Below are 20,123 nucleotides of genomic sequence, written 5' to 3' on the forward strand. Positions count from 1 at the left end.
CTTGGAGCCCTTGCAGTGTCTTATTCCATTGAGAGGAATTGATGCTACGCCTTTGGCCAAGAATAAGCCTCAGTATTGGACCCAGCTGACCATGTGCATGGCTCCTGCGCACCAGGAGGATATTCGCTTTCTGGTGTTGCAAAATCTGCATGATGTGGTCGTGTTGGGGTTGCCATGGCTACAAGTCCATAACCCAGTATTAAATTGGAATTCAATGTCTGTGTCCAGCTGGGGTTGTCAGAGGGTACATGGTGATGTTCCATTTCTGTCTATCTCATCATCCACCCCTTCTGAGGTCCCAGAGTTCTTGTCTGATTACCGGGATGTATTCGATGAGCCCAAGTCCAATGCCCTACCTCCGCATAGGGATTGTGATTGTGCTATCGAGTTGATTCCTGGTAGTACGTTTCCTAAGGGTCGACTGTTTAATTTATCTGTACCTGAGCACGCCGCTATGCGGAGTTACGTTAAAGAATCCTTGGAGAAGGGTCATATTCGGCCGTCATCAGCGCCATTGGGAGCAGGGTTCTTTTTTGTGGCCAAGAAGGATGGTTCGCTGAGACCTTGTATTGATTACCGCCTTCTAAATATAATCACGGTCAAATTTCAGTACCCCTTGCCGCTGCTATCTGATTTGTTTGCTCGGATTAAGGGGGCTAGTTGGTTCACCAAGATAGATCTTCGTGGTGCATATAATCTTGTGCGTATTAAGCGGGGCGAAGAATGGAAAACTGCATTTAATACGCCCGAGGGCCATTTTGAGTACCTAGTTATGCCATTTGGACTTGCCAATGCTCCATCAGTATTTCAGTCCTTTATGCATGACATCTTCCGAGAGTACCTGGATAAATTCCTGATTGTATACTTGGATGATATTTTGTGTTGTGAATTCTGTGGCTGAGTTCACTTCTGTGGTCACAAGTGGTATTGCAGTCTCTGGGCTTCCTCCCTCAGGTGTTTTGGTGAGCTCGTTGGCTGCCTTGCTATTTAGCTCCACCTGAGTCTGTCTTCCTTGCTCCTTGTCAATGTTCCAGTGTTGGATCTGAGCTACTGCATCTTTCCTTGGGCCTGCTGCTCTGCTAGATAAGTGCTTCTAGTTTGTTTTCTGTTTTTTTCTGTCCAGCTTGCTATTGTCTTTTGCTGGAAGCTCTGAGAAGCAGAGGGGTGCACCGCCGTGCTGTTAGTTCGGCACGGTGGGTCTTTTTGCCCCTTTGCGTGGTTTTCGTTTTAGGGTTTTTTGTAGACTGCATAGTTCTCTTTGCTATCCTCGCTCTGTCTAGAATATCGGGCCTCACTTTGCTGAATCTATTTCATTCCTACGTTTGTCTTTTCATCTTGCTAACAGTCATTATATGTGGGGGGCTGCCTATTCCTTTGGGGTATTTCTCTGAGGTAAGTCAGGCTTGTATTTCTATCTTCAGGCTAGTCAGCTCCTCAGGCAGTGGCGAGTTGCATAGGTAGTTGTTAGGCGCAATCCACTGCTGCTTATAGTTGTGTGAGGATAGATCAGGTACTGCAGTCTACAGAGATTCCACGTCTCAGAGCTTGTCCTATTGTTTTTGGTTATTGCCAGATCTCTGTATGTGCGCTGATTACTGCACGCTGTGTTGCCTGATTGCCAGCCATAACAGTACAAGGAGCCACACCAATGATTCCCAATAGAGGTAAAAGAAATCCTGACATCATTTTTTTTTCTTAGCTCTGTCTTCAGTCTTTTTTTTCCCCTAGACATTAGAGTGCTTCAGGACACAGCTGTGGACATGGATATTCAGGCTCTGTGCTCCTCAATGGATAATCTCGTTGTAAATGTACAAAAGATTCAAGATACTATTGATCAGAAATCGATGCTAGAACCAAAGATTCCGATTCCTGATTTGTTTTTTGGTGACAGAACTAAGTTCCTGAGCTTCAGAAATAATTGTAAGCTATTTTTGGCCTTGAAACCTCATTCTTCTGGTAATCCTATTCAACAGGTTTTGATTATTATTTCTTTTTTGCGCGGCGACCCACAGGACTGGGCGTTTTCTCTTGCACCAGGAGATTCTGCATTGAGTAATGTTGATGCATTTTTCCTGGCGCTCGGATTGCTTTACGATGAGCCTAATTCAGTGGATCAGGCTGAGAAAAATCTGCTGGCTTTATGCCAGGGTCAGGATGATGTAGAAGTATATTGTCAGAAATTTAGGAAATGGTCAGTACTCACTCTGTGGAATGAATCTGCACTAGCGGCTTTGTTCAGAAAGGGTCTCTCTGAAGCTCTTAAGGATGTAATGGTGGGATTTCCTATGCCTGCTGGTTTGAATGAGTCTATGTCCTTGGCCATTCAGATCGGTCGTCGCTTGCGCGAGCGTAAATCTGTGCACCATCTGGCGGTACTGCCTGAGAGTAAACCTGAGCCTATGCAGTGCGACAGGACTATGACTAAAGTAGAACGGCAAGAACACAGACGTCTGAACAGACTGTGTTTCTATTGTGGTGATTCTACTCATGCTATTTCTAATTGTCCTAAACGCACTAGGCGGTTCGATAGCTCTGCCGTTATTGGTACTGTACAGTCCAAATTCCTTTTGTCCATTACCTTAATGTGCTCTTTGTCATCGTATTCTGTCATGGCGTTTGTGGATTCAGGCGCTGCCCTGAATCTGATGGATTTGGATTATGCTAAACGTTGTGGATTTTTCTTGGAGCCTTTGCGGTGTCCTATTCCGTTGAGAGGAATTGATGCTACACCTTTGGCCAAGAATAAGCCTCAGTACTGGGCCCAGCTGACCATGTGCATGGCTCCTGCACATCAGGAAGTTATTCGCTTTCTGGTACTGCATAATTTGCATGATGTGGTCGTGTTGGGGTTGCCATGGCTACAAACCCATAATCCAGTATTGGATTGGAACTCTATGTCGGTAACCAGCTGGGGTTGTCAGGGAGTACATGGTGATGTTCCATTTTTGTCTATTTCGTCATCCATTCCTTCTGACATCCCAGAGTTCTTGTCGGACTTTCAGGATGTATTTGAAGAGTCCAAGTCTGATGCCCTACCTCCGCATAGGAATTGTGATTGTGCTATCGATTTGATTCCTGGTAGTAAATTCCCTAAGGGTCGTTTATTTAATTTGTCCGTACCTGAACACACCGCTATGCGCAGTTATGTGAAGGAGTCCCTGGAGAAGGGACATATTCGCCCATCGTCGTCACCATTGGGAGCAGGGTTCTTTTTTGTAGCCAAGAAGGATGGTTCGCTAAGACCGTGTATTGATTACCGCCTTCTTAATAAGATCACTGTTAAGTTTCAGTATCCCTTGCCATTGATTTCTGACTTGTTTGCTCGGATTAAGGGGGCTAGTTGGTTTACTAAGATTGATCTTCGTGGTGCGTATAATCTGGTGAGAATCAGGCAGGGAGATGAATGGAAAACGGCATTTAATACGCCCGAGGGTCATTTTGAGTATCTGGTGATGCCGTTCGGACTTGCCAATGCTCCATCTGTTTTTCAGTCTTTTATGCATGACATTTTCCGTGAGTATCTGGATAAATTCTTGATTGTTTACTTGGATGACATTTTGATCTTCTCGGATGATTGGGAGTCTCATGTGAAGCAAGTCAGAATGGTTTTCCAGGTACTGCGTGCTAATTCCTTGTTCGTGAAGGGATCAAAGTGTCTCTTCGGTGTGCAGAAAGTTTCATTTTTGGGGTTCATCTTTTCCCCTTCTACTATCGAGATGGATCCGGTTAAGGTTCAGGCCATCCAGGATTGGACTCAGCCGACATCTCTAAAAAGTCTGCAGAAATTCCTGGGCTTTGCTAATTTTTATCGTCGCTTCATCTGTAATTTTTCTAGCATTGCCAGACCATTGACCGATTTGACCAAGAAGGGTGCTGATTTGGTTAATTGGTCTTCTGCTGCCGTGGAAGCTTTTCAGGAGTTGAAGTGTCGTTTTTGCTGTGCCCCTGTGTTGTGTCAACCTGATGTTTCTCTTCCGTTCCAGGTCGAGGTTGATGCTTCTGAGATTGGTGCAGGGGCGGTTTTGTCACAGAGAGGTTCTGGTTGCTCAGTGTTCAAACCATGTGCTTTCTTTTCCAGGAAATTTTCTGCTGCTGAGCGTAATTATGATGTGGGCAACCGAGAGTTGCTGGCCATGAAGTGGGCATTCGAGGAGTGGCGTCATTGGCTTGAGGGTGCTAAGCATCGCGTGGTGGTATTGACTGATCATAAGAACTTGACTTATCTCGAGTCTGCCAAGCGCTTGAATCCTAGACAGGCCCGTTGGTCGTTATTTTTTGCTCGTTTTGATTTTGTGATTTCATACCTTCCGGGCTCTAAAAATGTGAAGGCGGATGCTCTGTCTAGGAGTTTTGTGCCCGACTCTCCGGGGTTATCTGAGCCGGCGAGTATCCTCAAGGAAGGAGTCATTGTGTCTGCCATCTCCCCTGATTTGCGGAGAGTGTTGCAGAAATTTCAGGCTAACAAACCTGATCGTTGTCCGGCCGAGAAACTGTTCGTCCCTGATAGGTGGACTAGTAAAGTTATCTCTGAACTTCATTGTTCGGTGCTGGCCGGTCATCCAGGAATCTTTGGTACCAGGGAGTTGGTTGCTAGATCCTTCTGGTGGCCATCTCTGTCACGGGATGTGCGTGCTTTTGTGCAGTCCTGTGGAATTTGTGCTAGGGCTAAGCCCTGCTGTTCACGTGCCAGTGGGTTGCTTTTGCCCTTGCCGGTCCCGAAGAGGCCTTGGACACATATTTCGATGGATTTCATTTCTGACCTTCCCGTTTCTCAAAAAATGTCGGTCATTTGGGTGGTCTGTGATCGCTTTTCTAAAATGGTCCATCTGGTGCCCTTGGTTAAATTGCCTTCCTCCTCTGATTTGGTGCCTTTGTTCTTCCAGCATGTGGTTCGTTTACATGGCATTCCTGAGAATATTGTTTCTGACAGAGGTTCCCAGTTTGTCTCGAGGTTCTGGCGAGCCTTTTGTGGTAGGATGGGCATTGACCTATCTTTCTCCTCGGCCTTCCATCCTCAGACTAATGGCCAGACCGAACGAACCAATCAGACCTTGGAAACATATCTGAGATGTTTTGTTTCCGCTGACCAGGATGATTGGGTGTCATTTTTGCCGTTGGCTGAGTTCGCCCTTAATAATCGGGCCAGCTCGGCTACCTTGGTCTCTCCATTTTTCTGCAATTCTGGGTTCCATCCTCGTTTCTCTTCAGGACAGGTTGAGTCTTCGGACTGTCCTGGTGTGGATTCTGTGGTGGACAGGTTGCAGCAGATCTGGACTCAGGTAGTGGACAATTTGACCTTGTCCCAGGAGAAGGCTCAGCTTTTCGCTAATCGCAGACGCCGTGTGGGACCCCGACTTCGTGTTGGGGATTTGGTTTGGTTATCTTCTCGTCATATTCCTATGAAGGTTTCCTCTCCTAAATTTAAACCTCGTTTTATTGGTCCGTATAGGATTTCTGAGATTCTCAATCCGGTGTCTTTTCGTCTGACCCTATGTATTCCATAGGTCGTTGTTGAGGAGATACGTGGCACCTATGGTTCCATCTGTGGAGCCTCCTGCCCCTGTTTTGGTTGAGGGGGAATTGGAGTATATTGTGGAGAAGATTTTGGATTCTCGTGTCTCTAGACGGAAACTCCAGTATCTGGTCAAATGGAAGGGTTATGCTCAGGAAGATAATTCCTGGGTTTTTGCCTCTGATGTCCATGCCCCAGATCTTGTTCGTGCCTTTCATGTGGCTCATCCTGGTCGGCCTGGGGGTTCTGGTGAGGGTTCGGTGACCCCTCCTCAAGGGGGGGGTACTGTTGTGAATTCTGTGGCTGAGTTCACTTCTGTGGTCACAAGTGGTATTGCAGTCTCTGGGCTTCCTCCCTCAGGTGTTTTGGTGAGCTCGTTGGCTGCCTTGCTATTTAGCTCCACCTGAGTCTGTCTTCCTTGCTCCTTGTCAATGTTCCAGTGTTGGATCTGAGCTACTGCATCTTTCCTTGGGCCTGCTGCTCTGCTAGATAAGTGCTTCTAGTTTGTTTTCTGTTTTTTTCTGTCCAGCTTGCTATTGTCTTTTGCTGGAAGCTCTGAGAAGCAAAGGGGTGCACCGCCGTGCTGTTAGTTCGGCACGGTGGGTCTTTTTGCCCCTTTGCGTGGTTTTCGTTTTAGGGTTTTTTGTAGACTGCATAGTTCTCTTTGCTATCCTCGCTCTGTCTAGAATATCGGGCCTCACTTTGCTGAATCTATTTCATTCCTACGTTTGTCTTTTCATCTTGCTAACAGTCATTATATGTGGGGGGCTGCCTATTCCTTTGGGGTATTTCTCTGAGGTAAGTCAGGCTTGTATTTCTATCTTCAGGCTAGTCAGCTCCTCAGGCAGTGCCGAGTTGCATAGGTAGTTGTTAGGCGCAATCCACTGCTGCTTATAGTTGTGTGAGGATAGATCAGGTACTGCAGTCTACAGAGATTCCACGTCTCAGAGCTCGTCCTATTGTTTTTGGTTATTGCCAGATCTCTGTATGTGCGCTGATTACTGCACGCTGTGTTGCCTGATTGCCAGCCATAACAATTTTGGTCTTCTCGGATGATTGGGAGTCTCATGTGAAGCAGGTCAGAATGGTGTTCCAGGTCCTGCCTGCTAATTCTTTGTTTGTGAAGGGATCAAAGTGTCTCCTTGGTGTTCAGAAGGTTTCATTTTTGGGGTTCATTTTTTCTCCTTCTACCATCGAGATGGACCCTGTTAAGGTCCAGGCCATTTATGATTGGACTCAGCCGACATCTCTGAAGAGTCTGCAAAAGTTCCTTGGCTTTGCTAATTTTTATCGTCGATTCATCTGTAATTTTTCTAGTATTGCTAAACCATTGACCGATTTGACCAAGAAAGGTGCTGATGTGGTCAATTGTTCTTCTGCTGCTGTGGAAGCTTTTCAAGAGTTAAAGCGTCGTTTTTCTTCTGCCCCTGTGTTGTGTCAACCAGATGTTTCGCTTCCGTTCCAGGTAGAGGTTGATGCTTCTGAAATTGGAGCGAGGGCTGTTTTGTCGCAAAGAGGTGCTGATTGCTCGGTGATGAAGCCATGCGCCTTCTTTTCCAGGAAGTTTTCGCCTGCTGAGCGAAATTATGATGTTGGCAATCGAGAGTTGCTGGCCATGAAGTGGGCATTCGAGGAGTGGCGTCATTGGCTTGAAGGAGCTAAGCATCGCGTGGTGGTCTTGACTGATCACAAGAACTTGACTTATCTCGAGTCTGCCAAACGGTTGAATCCTAGACAGGCTCGTTGGTCGCTCTTTTTCTCCCGTTTTGACTTTGTGGTTTCTTACCTTCCGGGCTCTAAAAATGTGAAGGCGGATGCCCTGTCTAGGAGTTTTGTGCCCGACTCTCCGGGTTTGCCTGAGCCGGCAGGTATTCTCAAAGAGGGAGTAATTGTGTCTGCCATCTCCCCTGATTTGCGGCGGGTGCTGCAAAAATTTCAGGCTAATAAACCTGATCGTTGCCCAGCAGAGAAACTGTTTGTCCCTGATAGGTGGACGAATAAAGTTATCTCTGAGGTTCATTGTTCGGTGTTGGCTGGTCACCCTGGAATCTTTGGTAACAGAGATTTGGTGGCTAGATCCTTTTGGTGGCCGTCTCTGTCGCGGGATGTGCGTTCTTTTGTGCAGTCCTGTGGGATTTGTGCTCGGGCTAAGCCCTGCTGTTCTCGTGCCAGTGGGTTGCTTTTGCCCTTGCCGATCCCGAAGAGGCCTTGGACACATATCTCTATGGATTTTATTTCGGATCTCCCCGTCTCTCAAAAAATGTCGGTCATTTGGGTAGTTTGTGATCGCTTCTCTAAGATGATCCATTTGGTACCCTTGTCTAAATTACCTTCCTCCTCTGATTTGGTGCCATTGTTCTTCCAGCATGTGGTTCGTTTACATGGCATTCCAGAGAACATCGTTTCTGACAGAGGTTCCCAGTTTGTTTCGAGGTTTTGGCGAGCCTTTTGTGCTAGGATGGGCATTGATTTGTCTTTTTCCTCGGCTTTCCATCCTCAGACAAATGGCCAGACTGAACGAACCAATCAGACCTTGGAAACATATCTGAGATGTTTTGTTTCTGCTGATCAGGATGATTGGGTGTCCTTTTTGCCGTTGGCTGAGTTCGCTCTTAATAATCGGGCCAGCTCGGCTACCTTGGTTTCACCGTTTTTCTGCAATTCTGGGTTCCATCCTCGTTTCTCTTCAGGGCAGGTTGAGTCTTCGGACTGTCCTGGTGTGGATACTGTGGTGGACAGGTTGCAGCGGATTTGGACTCATTTAGTGGACAATTTGACCTTGTCCCAGGAGAAGGCTCAACGTTTCGCTAATCGCAGACGCTGCGTGGGTCCCCGACTTCGTGTTGGGGATTTGGTTTGGTTGTCATCTCGTTATATTCCTATGAAGGTTTCCTCTCCTAAGTTTAAGCCTCGTTTCATTGGCCCGTATAGGATTTCTGAGGTTCTTAATCCTGTGTCTTTTCGTTTGACCCTTCCAGATTCTTTTTCCATCCATAACGTATTCCATAGGTCATTGTTGCGGAGATACGTGGCGCCTGTGGTTCCATCTGTTGATCCTCCTGCCCCGGTTTTGGTGGAGGGGGAGTTGGAGTATATAGTGGAGAAGATTTTGGACTCTCGTGTTTCGAGACGGAAACTCCAGTATCTGGTTAAGTGGAAGGGTTATGGTCAGGAAGATAATTCCTTGGTCTTTGCCTCTGATGTCCATGCTGCCGATCTTGTTCGTGCCTTTCATATGGCTCATCCTGGTCGGCCTGGGGGCTCTGGTGAGGGTTCGGTGACCCCTCCTCAAGGGGGGGTACTGTTGTGAATTCTGTGATCAAGCTCCCTCCTGTGGTCACGAGTGGTACTTCGGCTGGTTCTCTCTGTGAGCTTCCGTTGGTGGAGGAAAGTGGTATTGCGGCTTCTGAGTTTCCTTCCTCAGGTGATGAGGTTAAGTCGTTAGGTGCTGCTCTATTTAACTCCACCTAGTGCTTTGATCCTGGCCTCCAGTCAATGTTCTAGTATTGGTCTTGCTTCCTCCTGGATCGTTCCTGTGGCCTGTCTGCTCAGCATAAGCTAAGTTCTGCTTGTGTTACTTTTGTTGCTATATTTTCTGTCCAGCTTGCTTTTTTGGTTTTGCTTGCTTGCTGGAAGCTCTGAGACGCAGAGGGAGCACCTCCGTACCGTTAGTCGGTGCGGAGGGTCTTTTTGCCCCTCTGCGTGGTTGTTTGTAGGTTTTTGTGTTGACCGCAAAGCTATCTTTCCTATCCTCGGTCTATTCAGTAAGTCGGGCCTCACTTTGCTAAATCTATTTCATCTCTGTGTTTGTATTTTCATCTTACTCACAGTCATTATATGTGGGGGGCTGCCTTTTCCTTTGGGGAATTTCTCTGAGGCAAGGTAGGCTTATTTTTCTATCTTCAGGACTAGCTAGTTTCTCAGGCTGTGCCGAGTTGCGTAGGGAGCGTTAGGCGCAATCCACGGCTACCTCTAGTGTGATTGGATAGGTTTAGGGATTGCGGTCAGCAGAGTTTCCACGTCTCAGAGCTCATCCTATGTTTTGTGGTTTTTGTCAGGTCACTTGTGTGCTCTGAACTTCAAGGTCCATTGTGGTTCTGAATTACCTATTCATAACAGACGACTGACCATGCTGTCCTCCTCCTCCTCAACCTCCTCCCTATCCTCAGGCCATCCCCGTTGAACAAACGGTATGACAGCTGTGTTTGTAGTACCGTCTATAGCGCATGAAAGTAGCTCCTGCTCCTCCTCCTCCTCATTGACTACCAATCCACGATGAGAAGACACGAGGTTGGGCTGAGTGTAATCCCCCTGTATGGTTCCTTGCTCCATGTCCTCGTGCTCTGCCTGCAACGCATCCTCTTTAATTGTGAGCAGAGAGGTTTTCAGAATGCCGAGAAGTGGGATGGTGACGCTAATTATGGCGTCATCGCCGCTCACCATCTTGGTGCAGTCCTCAAAGTTTGGGAGGATGGTACACGTCGGACATCCATGTCCACTCCTGAGGTCTTAGGTGTGGAGTCTGAACTGAATATCGACGGCCTTGTTGATGTTGGTAGTCAACAACTGCCCTGTTCTGCTCACAAAGCCTTTCCAACATAAGCAGCATAGAGTTCCAGCGCGTGGGGACATCACACACCAGCCGGTAAGCTTAAAGCTGCAAACGCTGCTGAAGCACAGCAAGGATGGCTGAAGCTGTAGCTGACTTTCTAAAATGGGCAGACAGACGGCGTACTTTAGCAGATCTGGCAGCTGTGGGTAGCTTTTCAGAAAACGTTGAACCATGAGGTTAAGCACATGGGCCAAGCAAGGTACGTGTGTGAGCTCACCTTGCCTCAGAGCCACCACCAGGTTACGGCCATTGTCACAGATGACCATGCCTGGCTGTAGGTTCAGCGGTGTCCAAACATCTGACTGCTCTTTCAGCGCTGTCCACAACTCTTCTGCATTGTGCCGTTTGTCACCTATAAAGATTAGCTTCAGCACAGCCTGTTGCCGCTTGGCTGAGGCAGTGCTGCAGTGCTTCCAGCTTCTGACATGTTTTGATTTCAGAGGTGGAGGATGAAGAGGAGGAGGAGGTGCAGGAGCTGTAGACGATGGGGGCAACCCTGATTGACATTGGGCCAGCAATCCTCGGTGTGGGGAGGATGTACTCCATCCCAATGTCCAACAGGGTCCCGGCTTCCACTATGTTAACCCAGTGTGCCGTCAGTGAGATGTACCATCCTTGCTCACAAGCACTTGTCCACGTGTCCGTGGTTAGGTGGACTTTCCCTGTAACAGCATTGTTGAGGGCAAGGGTAATGTTGTGGAACACATGCTGATGTAATGCCGATACGGCACACCGGGAGAAGTAGTGGTGACTGGGGACAGAGTACCTTGGGACGGCCGCTGCCATCAGGTTGCGGAAAGCTTCCGTCTCAATGAGCCTAAAAGGCAGCATTTCTAGCGCAAGCAGAAGAGAAATAATGGAATTTAGGACTGTGGCCTGTGGGGCATTGGTGGGGTATTTCCGCTTGCATTCCAAAGACTGGGTTATAGACAACTGAAGGCTGTGCTGGGACAAGGACGTGGACGGGCTTGATGATGGTGCTGCTTGACTGGGGGCCACAACAGGTGCAGGGCTAGAGGCATCTTCATATGCACGGTGTACAGGGGATTGACTTCTCCGCAAAACAGTGGAAGAAGCAGTGGTGTGACCTGCAGGCAGTGGTCCTGGAGCCTGGGGTTCAGTCCACAAAGTCAGGTGCTTTGCTGCCATGTGCCTGATCATGCTAGAGGTGGTCAGGCTGGTTGTTTTGCTACCCCTGCTGATGCGTGCATGGCAGGTGCTGCAAATGGCCTGTTTGGGGTTATCGGCAGAGTCTTTAAAAAATAACCAGACTCGGGAAGATCTAACAGTTGGAATGGCTACTTCCCTCATGTTGGTGTTACGGGCAACGGATGCACGCCTTCTGTCTGTGGCCTGTTGTGAATTCTGTTGTCGGGCTCCCTCCTGTGGTCATGAATGGTACTTCGTCTGGTTCTGTCCATGGACTTCCTCTGGTGGGTGTTTCTGAGTTTCACAGGTGACTAGGTTAATTCGTTAGCTGCTGCTCTATTTAACTCCACTTAGATCTTTGCTCTATGCCACCTGTCAATGTTCCAGTATTGGTCTAGTTCACTCCTGGATCGTTCTTGTGACCTGTCTTCCCATCAGAAGCTAAGTTCCAGCTTGTATTTCTTTGGTTTTCTATTTTTCTGTCCAGCTTGCTATTTAATTTGTTGTCTTACTTGCTGGAAGCTCTGGGACGCAGAGGGAGCGCCTGCGCACCGTGAGTCGGTGCAGAGGGTCTTTTTGCGCCCTCTGCGTGGTCTTTTTGTAGGTTTTTGTGCTGACCGCAAAGTAACCTTTCCTATCCTCGGTCTGTTCAGTAAGTCGGGCCTCACTTTGCTAAATCTATTTCATCTCTGTGTTTGTATTTTCATCTTTACTCACAGTCATTATATGTGGGGGGCTGCCTTTTCCTTTGGGGAATTTCTCTGAGGCAAGGTAGGCTTTATTTTTCTATCTTCAGGGCTAGCTAGTTTCTTAGGCTGTGCCAAGTTGCATAGGGAGCGTTAGGCGCAATCCACGGCTATTTCTAGTGTGTTTGATAGGGTTAGGGATTGCGGTCAGCAGAGTTCCCACGTCCCAGAGCTCGTCCTTATTATCAGTAACTATCAGGTCATTCCGTGTGCTTTTAACCACCAGGTCCATTATTGTCCTGACCACCAGGTCATAACAGTACAGGTGGCCCAAAGTACTAATGCATCTCAATAGAGGGATAAGAGAAGTTCTGAGACCATTTTTTTTTCTTTGCAGTGTGTTTTGTCTCTATTTTCCCCTTTACCTCTGGGTGGTTCAGGACACTGGTGTAAACATGGACAATCAAGGTCTGTCCTCTTGGATGGATAATCTCACTACAAGGATACAAAACATTCAAGATTTTGTGGTTCAGAATCCGATGTCAGAGCCTAGGATTCCAATTCCTGATTTGTTTTTTGGTGATAGATCTAAGTTCTTGAATTTCAAAAATAATTGTAAATTGTTTCTTGCCTTGAAACCTCGCTCCTCAGGTGACCCTGTTCAACAAGTAAAGATCATTATTTCTTTGTTACGTGGTGACCCTCAAGACTGGGCATTTTCCCTTGCGCCAGGAGATCCGGCAATACGTGATGTTGATGCGTTTTTCCTGGCGCTTGGATTGCTTTATGACAAACCTAATTCAGTGGATCAGGCAGAGAAAATCTTGCTGGCTCTGTGTCAGGGTCAGGATGAAGCGGAGATATATTGTCAGAAGTTTAGAAAGTGGTCTGTGCTCACTCAGTGGAATGAATGTGCCCTGGCAGCAATCTTCAGAAAGGGTCTCTCTGAAGCCCTTAAGGATGTCATGGTGGGGTTTCCCATGCCTGCTGGTCTGAATGAGTCTATGTCCTTGGCCACTCAGATCGATCGACGCTTGCGTGAGCGTAAAGCTGTGCACCATTTGGCGGTACTATCTGAGCATGGGCCTGAGCCTATGCAATGTGATAGGACTTTGACCAGAGCTGAACGGCAAGAAAACAGACGTCGGAATGGGCTATGTTTTTACTGTGGTGATTCCACTCATGCTATCTCCGATTGTCCTAAGCGCACTAAGCGGTTCGCTAGGTCTGCCACCACTAGTACGGTACAGTCTAAATTTCTATTGTCTGTTACTCTGATTTGCTCTTTGTCATCCTATTCTGTTATGGCATTTGTGGATTCAGGCGCTGCCCTGAATTTGATGGACTTGGAGTATGCTAGGCGCTGTGGTTTTTTCTTGGAGCCCTTGCAGTATCCTATTCCATTGAGAGGAATTGATGCTACGCCTTTGGCCAAGAATAAGCCTCAGTATTGGACCCAATTGACCATGTGCATGGCTCCTGCACATCAGGAGGATATCCGCTTTCTGGTGTTGCATAATCTGCATGATGTGGTCGTTTTGGGGTTGCCATGGCTACAGGTTCATAATCCAGTATTGGACTGGAAATCTATGTTTGTGTCCAGCTGGGGTTGCCAGGGGGTACATGGTGATGTTCCATTTTTGTCTATTTCGTCTTCCACTCCTTCTGAAGTTCCAGAGTTTTTGTCGGATTATCGGGATGTATTTGATGAGCCCAAAGCCAGTGCCCTACCTCCTCATAAGGATTGCGATTGTGCAATTAATTTGATTCCTGGTAGTAAGTTTCCTAAGGGCCGATTGTTCAATTTATCTGTGCCAGAACACGCCGCTATGCAGAGTTATATAAAGGAATCCTTGGAGAAAGGCCATATTCGCCCGTCGTCATCACCGCACAGGTAGTTTTTTCTTCTATCCTTCCAGTAGACGGGCATGGCACCAGGAGATGGAACAGGATCCTTGATGCAAACAACTGGCTAAGACGATGGTGCAGACAACAAGGATTTGGATTCCTGGACCACGGTGTGAATTACTGGTATGATGGACTCCTCGCCAGAGACGGACTACACCTCAACAAACCTGGGAAACACACATTCGCCAGAAGACTCGCTACACTCATCAGGAGGGCGTTAAACTAGAAGAAGAGGGGACGGGAAGAAAAACATTAGACTCGAACAAAGACGACCTAGGAAAACATACTCAGAAGGGAGGTAAGAACATTTCTAAAACAATCCACAGTGAGGAGATTGGAACAAAACAAAATCCTCTAAACTGCATGCTCGCAAACGCCAGAAGCCTGACAAACAAGATGGAAGAACTAGAAGCAGAAATATCTACAGGTAACTTTGACATAGTGGGAATAACCGAGACATGGTTAGATGAAAGCTATGACTGGGCAGTTAACTTACAGGGTTACAGTCTGTTTAGAAAGGATCGTAAAAATCGGAGAGGAGGAGGGGTTTGTCTCTATGTAAAGTCTTGTCTAAAGTCCACTTTAAGGGAGGATATTAGCGAAGGGAATGAGGATGTCGAGTCCATATGGGTTGAAATTCATGGAGGGAAAAATGGTAACAAAATTCTCATTGGGGTCTGTTACAAACCCCCAAATATAACAGAAAGCATGGAAAGTCTACTTCTAAAGCAGATAGATGAAGCTGCAACCCATAATGAGGTCCTGGTTATGGGGGACTTTAACTACCCGGATATTAACTGGGAAACAGAAACCTGTGAAACCCATAAAGGCAACAGGTTTCTGCTAATAACCAAGAAAAATTATCTTTCACAATTGGTGCAGAATCCAACCAGAGGAGCAGCACTTTTAGACCTAATACTATCTAATAGACCTGACAGAATAACAAATCTGCAGGTGGTTGGGCATTTAGGAAATAGCGACCACAATATTGTGCAGTTTCACCTGTCTTTCACTAGGGGGACTTGTCAGGGAGTCACAAAAACATTGAACTTTAGGAAGGCAAAGTTTGAACAGCTTAGAGATGCCCTTAATCTGGTAGACTGGGACAATATCCTCAGAAATGAGAATACAGATAATAAATGGGAAATGTTGAAGAACATCCTAAATAGGCAGTGTAAGCGGTTTATACCTTGTGGGAATAAAAGGACTAGAAATAGGAAAAACCCAATGTGGCTAAACAAAGAAGTAAGACAGGCAATTAACAGTAAAAAGAAAGCATTTGCACTACTAAAGCAGGATGGCACCATTGAAGCTCTAAAAAACTATAGGGAGAAAAATACTTTATCTAAAAAACTAATTAAAGCTGCCAAAAAGGAAACAGAGAAGCACATTGCTAAGGAGAGTAAAACTAATCCCAAACTGTTCTTCAACTATATCAATAGTAAAAGAATAAAAACTGAAAATGTAGGCCCCTTAAAAAATAGTGAGGAAAGAATGGTTGTAGATGACGAGGAAAAAGCTAACATATTAAACACCTTCTTCTCCACGGTATTCACGGTGGAAAATGAAATGCTAGGTGAAATCCCAAGAAACAATGAAAACCCTATATTAAGGGTCACCAATCTAACCCAAGAAGAGGTGCGAAACCGGCTAAATAAGATTAAAATAGATAAATCTCCGGGTCCGGATGGCATACACCCACGAGTACTAAGAGAACTAAGTAATGTAATAGATAAACCATTATTTCTTATTTTTAGTGACTCTATAGCGACAGGGTCTGTTCCGCAGGACTGGCGCATAGCAAATGTGGTGCCAATATTCAAAAAGGGCTCTAAAAGTGAACCTGGAAATTATAGGCCAGTAAGTCTAACCTCTATTGTTGGTAAAATATTTGAAGGGTTTCTGAGGGATGTTATTCTGGATTATCTCAATGAGAATAACTGTTTAACTCCATATCAGCATGGGTTTATGAGAAATCGCTCCTGTCAAACCAATCTAATCAGTTTTTATGAAGAGGTAAGCTATAGACTGGACCACGGTGAGTCATTGGACGTGGTATATCTCGATTTTTCCAAAGCGTTTGATACCGTGCCGCACAAGAGGTTGGTACACAAAATGAGAATGCTTGGTCTGGGGGAAAATGTGTGTAAATGGGTTAGTAACTGGCTTAGTGATAGAAAGCAGAGGGTGGTTATAAATGGTATAGTCTCTAACTGGGTCGCTGTGACCAGTGGGGTACCGCAGGGGTCAGTATTGGGACCTGTTCTCTTCAACATATTCATTAATGATCTGGTAGAAGGTTTACACAGTAAAATATCGATATTTGCAGATGATACAAAACTATGTAAAGCAGTTAATACAAGAGAAGATAGTATTCTGCTACAGATGGATCTGGATAAGTTGGAAACTTGGGCTGAAAGGTGGCAGATGAGGTTTAACAATGATAAATGTAAGGTTATACACATGGGAAGAGGGAATCAATATCACCATTACACACTGAACGGGAAACCACTGGGTAAATCTGACAGGGAGAAGGACTTGGGGATCCTAGTTAATGATAAACTTACCTGGAGCAGCCAGTGCCAGGCAGCAGCTGCCAAGGCAAACAGGATCATGGGGTGCATTAAAAGAGGTCTGGATACACATGATGAGAGCATTATACTGCCTCTGTACAAATCCCTAGTTAGACCGCACATGGAGTACTGTGTCCAGTTTTGGGCACCGGTGCTCAGGAAGGATATAATGGAACTAGAGAGAGTACAAAGGAGGGCAACAAAATTAATAAAGGGGATGGGAGAACTACAATACCCAGATAGATTAGCGAAATTAGGATTATTTAGTCTAGAAAAAAGACGACTGAGGGGCGATCTAATAACCATGTATAAGTATATAAGGGGACAATACAAATATCTCGCTGAGGATCTGTTTATACCAAGGAAGGTGACGGGCACAAGGGGGCATTCTTTGCGTCTGGAGGAGAGAAGGTTTTTCCACCAACATAGAAGAGGATTCTTTACTGTTAGGGCAGTGAGAATCTGGAATTGCTTGCCTGAGGAGGTGGTGATGGCGAACTCAGTCGAGGGGTTCAAGAGAGGCCTGGATGTCTTCCTGGAGCAGAACAATATTGTATCATACAATTATTAGGTTCTGTAGAAGGACGTAGATCTGGGGATTTATTATGATGGAATATAGGCTGAACTGGATGGACAAATGTCTTTTTTCGGCCTTACTAACTATGTTATTATATGTTACTATGTTAGGAGCAGGGTTCTATTTTGTGGCCAAGAAGGATGGTTCTTTGAGACCTTGTATTGATTACCGCCTTCTTAATAAAATTACAGTCAAATTTCAGTATCCTTTGCCGCTGCTGTCTGATTTGTTTGCTTGGATTAAGGGGGCTAGTTGGTTCACCAAGATAGATCTTCGAGGGGCGTATAATCTTGTGCGTATTAAACAAGGCGATGAATGGAAAACTGCATTTAATACGCCCGAGGGCCATTTTGAGTACCTGGTTATGACATTGGGGCTTTCCAATGCTCCATCAGTATTTCAGTCCTTTATGCATGACATTTTCCCGAGAGTACCTGGATAAATTCCTGATTGTGTATTTGGATGATATTTTGGTCTTTTCGGATGATTGGGAGTCTCATGTGAAGCACGTCAGAATGGTGTTCCAGGTCCTTCGTGCGAATTCCTTGTTTGTGAAGGGGTCAAAGTGTCTCTTTGGAGTTCAGAAGGTTTCATTTTTGGGGTTCATTTTTTCCCCTTCTACTATCGAGATGGACCCTGTTAAAGTCCAGGCCATTTACGATTGGACTCAGCCGACATCTGTGAAGAGCCTGCAAAAGTTCCTGGGCTTTGCTCATTTTTATCGGCGCTTCATCGCTAATTTTTCTACTGTTGCTAAACCGTTGACTGATTTGACCAAGAAGGGTGCTGATGTGGTCAATTGGTCTTCTGCGGCTGTAGAGGCTTTTCAGGAGTTGAAGCGTCGTTTTTCTTCTGCCCCTTTGTTGTGCCAGCCAGATGTTTCACTTCCGTTTCAGGTTCAGGTTGATGCTTCTGAGATTGGAGCAGGGGCTGTTTTGTCGCAAAGAAGTTCTGATGGCTTGGTGATGAAGCCATGTGCTTTCTTTTCTAGAAAGTTTTCGCCTGCTGAGCGTAACTATGATGTTGGTAATCGTGAATTGTTGGCCATGAAGTGGGCATTCGAGGAGTGGCGTCATTGGCTGGAAGGAGCCAAGCATCGCGTGGTGGTCCTGACAGATCACAAGAATTTTACTTATCTTGAGTCTGCCAAACGGTTGAATCCGAGACAGGCTCGATGGTTGTTATTTTTCTCCCATTTTGATTTTGTGGTTTCGTACCTTCCGGGCTCTAAGAATGTGAAGGCTGATGCCCTGTCAAGGAGTTTTGTGCCTGACTCTCCGGGTGTTCCTGAGCCGGCGGGTATTCTCAAAGAGGGGGTAATTTTGTCTGCCATCTCCCCTGATTTGCGGCGGGTGCTGCAAAAATTTCAGGCTGATAGACCTGACCATTGCTCAGCGGAGAAACTGTTTGTCCCTGATAGATGGACTAGTAGAGTTATCTCTGAGATTCATTGTTCAGTGTTGGCTGGGCATCCTGGAATCTTTGGTACCAGAGATTTGGTGGCTAGATCCTTCTGGTGGCCGTCTTTGTCGCGGGATGTGTGTTCTTTTGTGCAGTCCTGTGGGACTTGTGCTCGGGCTAAGCCCTGCTGTTCTCGTGCCAGTGGGTTGCTTTTGCCCTTGCCGATCCCGAAGAGGCCCTGGACGCATATTTCTATGGATTTTATTTCGGATCTCCCCGTCTCTCAAAAGATGTCGGTCATTTGGGTGGTCTGTGATCGCTTCTCTAAGATGGTCCATTTGGTACCCTTGTCTAAATTGCCTTCCTCCTCTGATTTGGTGCCATTATTTTTCCGGCATGTGGTTCGTTTACATGGTATCCCGGAGAACATCGTTTTCTGACAGAGGTTCCCAGTTTGTTTCAAGGTTTTGGCGATCCTTTTGTGCTAGGATGGGCATTGATTTGTCTTTTTCCTCGGCTTTCCATCCTCAGACAAATGGCCAAACCGAACGAACTAATCAAACTTTGGAAACATATCTGAGATGCTTTGTTTCTGCTGATCAGGATGATTGGGTGTCCTTTTTGCTGTTGGCTGAGTTCGCCCTTAATAATCGGGCCAGCTCGGCTACTTTGGTTTCGCCGTTTTTCTGCAATTCTGGTTTCCATCCTCGTTTCTCTTCAGTGCAGGTTGAGTCTTCAGACTGTCCTGGTGTAGATACTGTGGTGGATAGGTTGCAGCAGATTTGGACTCGTGGTGGACAATTTGACATTGTCCCAGGAGAAGGCTCAATGTTTCGCTAACCGCCGACGCAGTGTGGGTCCCCGACTTCGTGTTGGGGATTTGGTTTGGTTGTCGTCTCGTTATGTTCCTATGAAGGTTTCCTCTCCTAAGTTTAAGCCTCGTTTCATTGGTCCGTATAAGATTTCTGAGGTTATCAATCCTGTGTCATTTCGTTTGGCCCTTCCTGCTTCTTTTGCCATCCATAATGTGTTCCATAGGTCGTTATTGCGGAGATACTTGGCGCCTGTGGTTCCATCCGTTGATCCTCCTGCCCCGGTGTTAGTTGAGGTGGAGTTGGAGTATGTGGTGGAGAAGATTTTGGATTCTCGTGTTTCGAGACGGAAACTCCAGTACCTGGTCAAGTGGAAGGGTTATGGTCAGGAAGATAATTCCTGGGTTTTTGCCTCTGATGTTCATGCTGCCGATCTGGTTCGTGCCTTTCATTTGGCTCATCCTGGTCGGCCTGGATGCTCTGGTGAGGGTTCGGTGACCCCTCCTCAAGGGGGGGGGGGTACTGTTGTGAATTCTGTTGTCGGGCTCCCTCCTGTGGTCATGAATGGTACTTCGGCTGGTTCTGTCCATGGACTTCCTCTGGTGGGTGTTTCTGAGTTTCACAGGTGACTAGGTTAATTCGTTAGCTGCTGCTCTATTTAACTCCACTTAGATCTTTGCTCTATGCCACCTGTCAATGTTCCAGTATTGGTCTAGTTCACTCCTGGATCGTTCTTGTGACCTGTCTTCCCATCAGAAGCTAAGTTCCAGCTTGTATTTCTTTGGTTTTCTATTTTTCTGTCCAGCTTGCTATTTAATTTGTTGTCTTGCTTGCTGGAAGCTCTGGGACACAGAGGGAGCGCCTCCGCACCGTGAGTCGGTGCGGAGGGTCTT

Source organism: Ranitomeya imitator, chromosome 1 (genome assembly GCF_032444005.1).
Source record: "Ranitomeya imitator isolate aRanImi1 chromosome 1, aRanImi1.pri, whole genome shotgun sequence".
Lineage (NCBI taxonomy): Eukaryota > Metazoa > Chordata > Amphibia > Anura > Dendrobatidae > Ranitomeya > Ranitomeya imitator.